The following is a 5,470-nucleotide window of genomic DNA, read 5'->3' on the forward strand; positions in this document are numbered from 1 at the left end:
CTTGTGCCCATTGTTGCTGCCACTATGCCAATCCATCTCATTTGAGGTCTTCCTTCTTTTCATTGATCCTCCACTTTACAAAGCATGGTGTCTTTCTCACAGTATTAGCACTTCCTGACGATATGTACTAAATATGAGAGATGTCATCTTGCCTTCTAAGCATTCCAACTACACATTTTGCCAATACAGGTTTGTTTGTTCTTTTGGCAGTTGATGGTACTTTTAATATTCTCCTACAACACAATAACTTAAATGCATCAATATTTCCACAATCATCTTCATTCTTTGCCCAACTTTCACATGTGCATGAAGTTATTGAAAATACAATGGCTTGGGTCAGATACACCTTAGTCCTAAAACTGACATCTTTGCTCTTCAACAGTTTAAAGAAGTCTTGTGCAGCACATTTGCCTAATGCAATAAGTCATTTAATTTCTTGACTGCTGCTTCCATGTGTGTTGATGGTTGATTCAAGCAAAATGAAGTATTTCACCAATTCAATCTTTTCTCCATTTATTTTGATATTATTTATTGGTCCAGTGGTAAGGATTTTTGTTTTTATTACATTGAAGTACAACCCATTCTGCAGGCTGTGGTCTTTGATCTTCATTAGTAAGTATTTTAATTAAGCAACCAAAGTTGTATCGGCAGCTTATCACAGGTTGTTAATGAGTTTTTCCTCCAAAACTGATGCCATATTCTTCGTCATATAATCCAGCTTCTCGGATTATTTGCTCATCATACAGATTGAATAAGTATGGTGAAAGAATAAGACATACCTTTCCTAATTTTAATCCATACAGTTTCTTGTTCTGTTCAAACAACTCCCTCTTTGTCTATGTAGAGGTTCCTCATGAGCACAATAAAATCTTCTAACATATTCATTCTCCACAAAATTGTCCATAGCTTTTCATGATCTATACAATTGAAAGCATTTGTATAGTCAATAAAGCACAGGTATTTCTACTATTATCTGCTTCGAGCCAAGATCCATCTGACATAAGCAATGATATCCCTGGTTCCACATTTGGCACATCATTGTCTGAATCCATTGAACACCTGACAATGTATTCCTGCTGCCATTTTTAAATTATCTTTAGAAAAGTTTTACTTGCATGCAATATTAACGATATTGTCCAATGATTTCTGCATTCCATTGGACCACCTCTCTTAGGAATGGGCACATACATATATCACTTCCAATCAGTTGGCCAGGGCTTCTAAATTTCTTGTAACAAATGAGTGAGTACCTCTAGTGTTACATTAGTATTTTGAAAGGTTTCAAATTGTATTCCATCAGTTTCCAAAGCCTTGTTCTTTGCCAGTGCCTTCAAAGCACCTGAGGCTTCTCCCTTCAGTATCATTGGTTCTTGATTACATGCTGCCTCTTGAAGTGATGGAATCACATTGACAATTTCTTATTGGTACAATGATTCTGTGTATTCTTTCCATCTTCTTTTGATGCTATATCATTCAATATTTTATCCACAGAATCCTTCAATATTATAATTTGAGACTTGATTTTTTTTTCTTCAGATATTCAACTTTATAATTGGTATTCTGATCCCAGGTCTTCACTCATTTCATTATACTATTTGACTATTCTTGAGTTTCCCTTTGAAATTTTCTGTTCAATCCTTTTACCTCCTCATTTCTTCCATGTCCTTTAGCACCTCTACTCTGGAGAGTAAGTTTCAGAATCTCTTGAGAAATTTTGGTCTTTTCCTTCTTTCTTGTCTTCTTAATGACCTTTTGCTTTCTTCATGTATGATGTTCTTGATGTCATCCCACAACCTTTCTGGTCTTTGATCATTAGCATCTAATTAATCAAATCTGCTCTTGAGATGATTTCTAAATTCAGGTGAGTTATTTCAAGGTCATATTTTGGCTCCCTTGGACTTGTTTTAACTTTCTTTAGCCTCATTCTGAATTTGCAAATGAGCAATTGGTGATCTGTTCCACAGTCTGTCCTTGGCCTTTAGGGAAAAATCTAACTAGAGAAACAAAAGACCCATATAAAGAAAACTACAAAACACCACTACAATAAACCAAAAGAGATTTTAAAAAAATAGTAGAATATGCCATGCTCCTGGAAACTATAACATAATATTGGGAAAATGTCAATACTACCAAAAGCAATCTATACACATAATGGAATCCAAATTCAGATTCCAACAACATTCTTTAAAGGGACCAAAAAAACTCCCCCCAAAACCCATTATCAGCTTCAAATGGAAGGGAAAGAGCCCTAAGATAAGCAAAGCACTGCTTAAGAAGAACAAGTTGAAAGCCTCTCATTCCCTGATTTCAAAATTTACTACATGGTCACAGTGGCCAAAATAACCCTGTATTGGTACAATGAAAGACACATAGGTCAATGGAACAAAATTGAGAACTCAGAAGAAAATCTATACATATACAGTCAACTGCTCTTTGACAAAGGGCCAAAGTACACTAAATGGGGATGAGAGAGTTTCTTCAACAAATGGTGCTGGCAAAACTGGAAATTGATCTGCAAAAGAATGAAACAAGACCTTTATTTCACATCATATGCAAAAACTAACTCAGCATAGATTAAAGAACTAAATATAAATCCCAGAATTATAAAGGTCATCAATGAAAAAATAGGGACAAATTTAAGGGCTTTAATACAGGACACACATAGGCTATCAAACATGGTGAGAATTGCACAAACAAAAGAGGACAAAATAGATGATTGGGACATACTGCAAATTAGAAACTTAAGTACGTCAAAAGATTTCACTAAAAGGGTAAAAAGGGAGCTGAATTAATCTTTTGCACTGATATATCAGACAAGGGATTAATTTCTAAAATCTATAGGAAACTACAACACCTCTACAAGAAAAAGACACATAATACAATTAAAAACTGGGCACAGGAAGTGAAGAGACACTTCACCAGGAAGACATCTGGGCAGGCAACAAACATATAAAGACATGTTCATAATCATTAGCCATTGTTGTTGTTGTTGCTAAATGCCATCAACTTGGTTCTGACCCATAGTTACCCTGTCTAGGGTTTCCAAGGAGACGACTATACATGTGGATATCACCAGATGAGCTTTAACAGCCCACTGTGTTGTTCAAACTGATTTTGTAGTCCTGCACATCAACCCACAGCACAACAAAGATATGCAAATCAAAACAACAAAGAAGTAATCATATCACACCAGCAATAACAGCAAAGTTAAAAAAAAAAAAAAAAAGAGGACAACAAATGCTAGTGAAGGTGTGGGGAGATTGGGAGCCTCCTATTGCTCGTGAACTGCAAAATGGTTTAATCACTCAGGAAAACAGTATGGCACTTCCTCAGAAAGTTGGAAATAGAAATACTTTATGATCCAGCAATCCTCTACTTGGTATAGATCCACAAGAAATACAACACGAGTTGATATATTCACACCAGTATTCATCACAGCACTATTCACAATAGCAAAAAGATAGAGACAGCCTAAGTGCCCATCAATAGAAGAATAGATAAACAAAATTTAGAACATACATACAATGGAATACTATGCTACGTTGGAGAATAATGAAGCTGCAAAAAACCTCATAATATGGATGAGCCTTGAGGACATAATGCTGAGTGAAATGAGTCATTCACACAGGACTATTATTGAAAAAGCTTAAGAAAAGTTTTCCATACTAAAAGAAAAATTATTTGATGGTTACCAGGAATGGGAAGGTGGAGGCAGTAACACAGGTTAGGGGATGGACACAAGATAGCTTAGGTGATGGGGAAGGCAATATACAAGAAGAGGGGCAATACACAAGAAGGGGCTGGGGTAGATGAATAAGAAGGAAGTTAGTGAAAGACTTAGGAAGGTATGCATGTGTTAAATGGGATAGAGGTAAATAGTGATGTGTACTCAACCTTGGAACAAGACTCTATTATATAGAGTTGGAGACATAGTGTGAATTTGAAAAGGAGGGGAAATAATGTTAAGGTGCTTGACTGTCTTGTGGATATTGGTTTCCTCTACCTACTATTGTAAAATAGACATTTAAATGGAATAGGAAGGAATATTGGGGTATATGATTACAGAAAACTTGTAAGCCCGTCTTTAACCTATAACTGATTTAATTAGTTAAAAGGTGTATTAGAAGTTGTCCAGGGAAACAGACTTCTTGTTAAGCCTTTGTGGATTATGGGGCCTTCAGTGGAATACTGAGTCCCACTGAGAACCTTCTGAGGTAGGGCATTCCCATTTGAAAGAACATGTACACCAACCCAGAGCTATACAGGAATAGAAGATATTTCTTGAGAGAAAGATCAGCAGGAAAAATAAATAAAAATTTAAAATATCAGCTGTTTGGCTGTTACAAGATAAAGTAAGCTGTTCACCTTGGAGCCAACAAGGCAATAAAAGTCAGTTCATCAGGGTAAACCCCCTTCTAAGACTGAAACTCAAAGGAAACACACGAGTAGTCTTGTAAGCTCACTGGTGACCACCCTGGTCTATTTGTCAGTGGAAGAGGAGGAAATGCATCAATGAACACATGGACAGAGTTTGACCCAGACACCCATTGACCTTGGTGCTGTAGGATAAGCATTGGACTGCTAACCACAAGGTCAATAGTTCAAACCCAGAAGGTGCTCCTCAGAAATCCTATGAGTTGTAATGAGTTGGAACCAATTGGATGACAGTGTACAACAACAGCAACAACTTTACAACACACACATATACACACGAGGAGTCCCTGAGTTAAGTCCGCAGGGATTTAACCAAAAGGTTGGCAGTTGAACACACTCAGTGCATCTTTGAAGTAAGGACTAGTTAATTATCTGCTGCTGAAAAGTTATGGCCATGAAACCCCATACAGCACAATTCTCCAGTGCAACCCATGAAGTCACCAAGAGTCAGGAATGATGCAGGGAGCCGGCATGATTTTGGTAATATTATACAGGCATTATCACTGTTTGTTTTTGAACTATTTAAGCAGTTAATCATGATTCTCATCACGCCTAACTTCTTTAGTATCTTTCATCCAAAACAAGAAAATCATTGCATATAACCACAATTGTTGTATTGTTGTTAAGTGCCATTGAGTCATTTCTAACTCAGAGTGACTCTGTGTGGGGATTTGGAGGAGCAGCTGGTGGATTTAAACCACTGATCTTATGAAGTCCAGTGCTTATCCTATAGTGTCACACTAGATGTTGCTGTTATGTGCCATCGAGTCTGTTCTGACTCACTAGTAGAGGGTTTCTGAGAAATGGCTGGTGAGTTTGAATGGCTGACCTTATGGTTCAAACCGACCTTGAGGTCTATTAATTTTTAATCCCATCATCTATCAAGCTTTTGAAGCTCCTTTAAATATGTTGTTGTTGTTAAGTGCCATCAAGTCGGTTCCGATCCATAGCGACCCTGTACAGGGTTTCCGAGGGTGTAAATCTTTACGGGAGTAGAAAGCCTCATCCTTCTCCCACGGAGCGGCTGGTAGTTTCG

Source organism: Chrysochloris asiatica, unplaced genomic scaffold (genome assembly GCF_000296735.1).
Source record: "Chrysochloris asiatica unplaced genomic scaffold, ChrAsi1.0 scaffold00025, whole genome shotgun sequence".
Classification (NCBI taxonomy): domain Eukaryota; kingdom Metazoa; phylum Chordata; class Mammalia; order Afrosoricida; family Chrysochloridae; genus Chrysochloris; species Chrysochloris asiatica.